Source organism: Drosophila guanche, unplaced genomic scaffold, assembly GCF_900245975.1.
Source record: "Drosophila guanche unplaced genomic scaffold, DGUA_6, whole genome shotgun sequence".
In the NCBI taxonomy this organism is placed as follows: domain Eukaryota; kingdom Metazoa; phylum Arthropoda; class Insecta; order Diptera; family Drosophilidae; genus Drosophila; species Drosophila guanche.
The window spans coordinates 12,035,689-12,041,335 of NW_022995743.1; the positions used below are offsets into that span (position 1 = coordinate 12,035,689).

The following is a 5,647-nucleotide window of genomic DNA, read 5'->3' on the forward strand; positions in this document are numbered from 1 at the left end:
GACGCGATGGCAACCGCACCGTGTGCGGGCTGGCAACCAACTGGTCCCACCCACACACACCACCCGTTCCGCAGTCGCAGCTCCGGTTGCAGCTCCCAGCGCCCGCCCACACCCTGACCGACGCGCCGCATTTGACGCCACATAATTTTGCTGTCGCTGGAACTTTTTGTTAGCCATTTTTTTTGCTCCTTTTGTTTATTTGTGCCAACTGCCACGCCCACACACCAGTACCTATACCTGTACCAGTGCCACTGCCAATGGAATTGGTGAAATTTATTTGGCGACAATAACCAAAGTTTTGCATACTTTCGGGCTCTGGCTCTGGCTTTGGCTTTGGCTTCGGCTTTGGCGTCATTTCATTTACGTTTTCCTTTCGTTTTGTTTGCTAATTAAAAGTAAGTGCTGCCTGTCTGTCCCACCCACTACCCGGCGTAAGCACAGTGGAGCCAAACAGGGGGAACACCATTCAAGCTGATGGACTGCCCCTGGATTACTTTTCCTCCCGCTGGTCCTTAATTTTGCTGCACCACACTGTGACTTGGATGCACATCTTGATCAGCTTAAAAAATTACCATCTGACTGGCTGCAAGTAACTTGAAGAAATATTTTGGAAAACTGCACACGTGTTCCGCACCGTGCCACACGCCACACCGCCGTCCGACACGTCTCTCCGCCGCCACCCACTTTGGTACGCCATTTTTGCACGCGAACTTTGCCGCAGTTTGACATTTTGCCACAAAAGGGGAAATACTTGAAAGAAAAAAAGGACGAAAGAACATTTAAAACTTTCGCAGTTTTAAATTGTCGCCGCGGCAGTGCGGAAAAGAATGAAAGGATAGGAAAGGAAAGGAAAGGCTGCAGTTGACTTGCACAATCCACACAACCCACCGGCAGTCCCAGTCCCCGTCGTCTCAGTCTCGACCTCAAGAGTCGCCTCGATGCGACTGTCAATTGCAAGTGTCATACGGGGAAAGCTCTAAGGGAGAAACTGCAACTAAAAGTGGAGTTGGTCTTTCCGCTCGGCTGTCACTAATTCCCCGAGCTCGATTTGCATTTTTCGGTTTCTGGTTTAGGGTTTCTGGTTTTTGCCTTGCACATGTTCTGTTCCCCCTTTGCCCCTCTATTTCCTGGTGCCTTCATGCCGCTTTCCATGTTTTTCTGGCCATGTGCCGCGGCGGTTTTTCTAAATAAATTGAACATTTTGCTAATATCTTGATCAAATGTCGCTGCTCTACCAGCGACAGGCTTGATAAATGGAAATTTCTGTTGTTTTGCGAGTCTCTCGAATTTTCCAGTTGCCAGTTGGCAGTTTTTCGGTTCAATTGATGGAGTGCTGGATTGGCGGTTTGGCCATGTAGCGCATTTCCCGACCACGATTTAAGCAAAATTCTGCACTGGGCTTTAACGTTGGCATTTCCCACACAAAGTAAGCATTTTTTGGATTATGATTTGACTTGAATTTCGCTGCTTAGAAAATTGTATTCCTTGCACTTCCTGGTTCTTTCTCACCCAAAGTGTATGGATATATTTTTGTGGTTGCCCAAAATTGTACATGCAAAACAAACTAATAAGAAAGTACGTGCGAATAATTTTACAAATTATATGTAGACGGGAAAAAGGACAAGGACGAGGACGACAGGGACATGTAGTTGGATACTGTGGGCCTTGGGGAAAAGTTTGCGCCCAGGCTGAGACGGCGACACCCGCATGTTGAGGCATGTATGTAACTAAATACGCTTGCCACACTCCTCCTCCTGCTCTGTTTCTCTGTTTCGCAGTTGCAAGCAACGGTTAACACGATAAGTGAGAGCCGGAGAGGGCAGCAGCCCAGACACTCTCTTGCGGCAACCAGACACGGCCCAAACTTGGGACCACACAACTGTTAAGCGCAAACTGTGAGCGGGAACATCAAGTGGCAAGTGGCAAGAACTCGTAGTTATTCCTGCTGGCTGTGCGGAGTTTTGTGTAACTCAAAGCGAGCCTGTGGCAGCAGCAGGCAACACACGTCGGCTACTTGATATCGTGACAGAGCAGGCGACAAGAAATTGCAGCAATTACTTGAGCGAACGACTTGAAAGACGTTGCACCAGTTCTATGCAGATCCAATTCCTGAATTTGATGAGCAAAACGTCTTGAAATCGCTTGATTGCCTCCTGGCTCGAACAAAGGAACACTCCTGCACAGCGACGAGAGCAAACAAAAAGCAATTAGCCAGCACAAATCCAGGGGAAAGCAGACCAACACGGAATCAAGTCCGAAAAGAGGAGAAACGAAGTTCAATAATAAATAAATAAAACTTAAGCAACTCACATTAATGAGCCCCCCAGACCCAGTCCCAGTCCCAGTCCCAGTCCCAGTACCCGCGTGGCGCCACTTGGCATGACAAACATGTGGCGCACGTGGTCGGACTTCAGGGCGAACTTGCCTGAGGAATGGAGAGCGAGTGGACGAGGGAGGAGTCCTGCCACTAATTCCCTAACATGTCACGAATCATATTGAACATGCGGCTCGGCTGGCAGTGCCAAATGATGATGGCAGAGGCCAATGACGAGTGAGAGAGGAGGCCACAAGGCAGCATAGAAATTAAGCCGAATGTTGTCTGTTTCCGTTACCAATGCGGCGAGGGGAGGAAGTTTTGGTGGGGCATCACTTGACTCATTTTCTACATGTGCCGCATATTAAGAGTGCAACAGCGTCCCTGCCCCTGCCCCTGCTCCAGCTGCTCATTTCGGATCGCTGGCAATTATAATTGTTATGCGGCGAGGTGTGCGGCCCAGCAAATTGTGTAATTTTTCACGAATTTTCATGCATCCCTCCGCTCCGCTCCGCTCCACAGTCCATTCCCCCCATTAATTATTATTTTGCTAGCACATTTCGCTGATTTATTGAGTGTCGGCTGCAGGGAGAATTGTGATGCAGAACAGCTGCAATCAGAGTGTGCCGCGGCGGCCTACAAATCTCAGGCCGAAAAAATGCACAAAAATTAAATGAAAATTGCAAATGAAATTACGCGCAGCCTTCCACTTGAGAAGAGCAGACAGGAAAAGGCTGGCAAATTATTAAACAATCAACAGCTGAAACCGAAGTAGCGGAATGCCTAGACAGCCACCATACCCTGGGAGTACGTTATGTGACCAATCCCCGAGCGCCCCATTCCCTGCCCCAGCAGCCATGCCACATTAAAAGCCTGCCACATTCCGACCGCTATTAAGTCAAATGGATGAGCTTCTGTGTAATAAAATTTTTTATTATCATCTGTCGCTTGCGCTTGAAGCAACCAAATGAAAACCCACAGGAAAAAAACAACAATAAAAAAGCAACCAAAAACATAAAATAAAAGCAAAGACAAGCCTGGCTTTTGGGGTGTATGCAACTTTTGATACCCTTTGCAGTTTGCAAATATAAATATACCTATTGTGCTCCCACAAATCTTTAACTTTTTCGAACTTCGCTGACAGAGGACACGGACACCCTGCGACCCTTTTGGAATAGCCAAATAAATGTGCCAACCAATGGAGCCCAATGCCCTGACAGATCATCACCACTTGGTAGTACAAGCATTACGGGAACAGGCAGAGAGTCACTCACAGACAGACAGACAGGCGCAGAGGCATTCACGAATTATGGTCAACAACAACAACAAGAATTGGGGGGGTGGAACATTCGCCACAAACTTTCGAAAAACAATTTTTTCACTTTGCCTGCAGGCCTGGTATTATTTTTTATTTTATTTTATTTACAATATTTTCCTGTGTTTTTTTTTAGTTTTTTGGCATTTTAAAAGTAGTCAAAGGCGTCCGTCCACCACCAGCAGGCCCCCGCCTCTTCGCCGCTGCAGCGATTCCGGCATTTCACACTCCACTGGCGTGAAAATTCATTAAAAAATTGTGTTTAACACGGAAAACAAAAAACAACAACAGCAGCGGACAATTCCTCATTGTTGTGTGTGTGGCAGGCAGGCGGGCAGGGAGCGGAATCAGAATTTGGATGGTCTTGCGGATCTCTTCTCTTGCGTAATGGCAGCACTTTTGGCATATACTTTTTGACATTTATTTGACGCATGGCAATGATGTTCATAAATTTTCACTGACGAAATGCAATTTTCATGCGCCAGATGAGCGAGGAGAACCCCGCCCCCACCGTGGCTGTGTGTCTCGGAGGAGCGACTCGGTAGTTGAACTGAAACTTGAGGCCTGTCATAGCCAGTCGTGATGCCAATCAGCATACAATGGGGCACCCCAGCTCTGGGCAATATGTGGAAAAACAATTTAGACCAAAGAGCGTAGAGCCAAGAGCGAAGAGCGGGAGGGAGGGTGCACAGAACAATGCCAAAAGGCCTTGGTGACTCGTCAGAATGGAGCAGTCTCATTTGTTATGCAAGCTACATTTCCGTTTCCGGTTAACACAGTTAACAGCACGACTCGAGGAGCCACAAAATACATTTGAAAGAACAAAACGCTGGAACGTCAAGTCAAGTCAAGTCAAGGGAAGTTATTTGCATTTGTCGACTGATTAATTACAGCAGAGCTCCAAACTCGGGTAACTGCAGTGGGAAAGAACAAGATGTACGAGTCCATGTCAACACAAAAACAAGGTTAACCCCATTAGGATTGTTATATTAGACATCCCTACACATGCCTGAGATCCTGGTACTCTGCGAAGTTTCAGTCATTCAAAGCAATTTGAGTAGATGTTCCCCTTTTCACGCACAAACTAAACTGAAAGTAAGTAAATATCCAAGAATTAAGTATCTAATTTATATATAAATACAATCCAAGAACTATGGCCGATGGCTTGGACTTCACGATACCGGCATTCCCGGAAAATAAAACGATAAATCCCTATAGCTACACGTCGCCGTATGTTGGCAAATCTGAGAGCCCGGGCATGAGTTCGAGCATCTGGATGGTGCTCGGTGGCTTGATTCTGGCAGCTCGTATGCTGTGGTTAGCCCTGCGGGCAACAAATTCTGAGCCCATTGAAGAGTTCTGCCTGGAAGGGCAGCATGCGGAGTGTGCTGAGGAGGAACTGAAGCATCGGAAGAGAGAAAGAACTGAAACCAGCAGACGGAAGAAACAATCGTTGAATCCATTTGGTGCATAGTCAGCCCCTCCCTAACTATGCCCCGCAGTCATACCGTTATCATTTGGGGCACACATAATGTCGTCTCCCACACACAGACTGAAACGAGTTTTCAAAAATACCCAACTAATGACTTGTGTTCATCAGATTTTTTGGCTGCATAATAAAATAAATTCAACGTTTAAATAGCTTTTGGCATTTTCTAGAAATTCTGGGCTAACCGCTGCGTATACGTAATGGGGCAAACGTAATCCATTTGCTGCAAAAATGCAAATGTTTCGGAAGCGTAAAAATATTTGTATTTTGCAGCTTATTTGCATATTTGCAACGAGCGTCGCATTGCGGTCGAAAAACTCGGTCTCGAAATGCTCGCTTAAAATGCATTTGGGTCCCAGTCCCAGGTTGATGGGCAGTGGGGGTGGTGGTGCCACAGTGTTTATCCAACACGTATCGCCCATAAATTATCCGTGGCCAAAATCCATTGAGTATCTGCGAAGCAGTTTATCATTATTTTCCAGCTTGAGGCACACATTAATAATTATCGCCGGTGCAGCGAGAATGACAA

At 46.7% G+C, this 5,647-nt stretch overlaps 1 long non-coding RNA gene across 1 annotated transcript; it reads left to right on the forward strand.

The window, feature by feature from the left end:
* Positions 1-4,661: 4,661 nt before the first annotated feature.
* Positions 4,662-5,270, forward strand: LOC117587370. Its single transcript, XR_004574057.1, has 2 exons — positions 4,662-4,724; positions 4,779-5,270. It is a non-coding gene; the product is annotated as an uncharacterized LOC117587370 (long non-coding RNA).
* Positions 5,271-5,647: the final 377 nt, after the last annotated feature.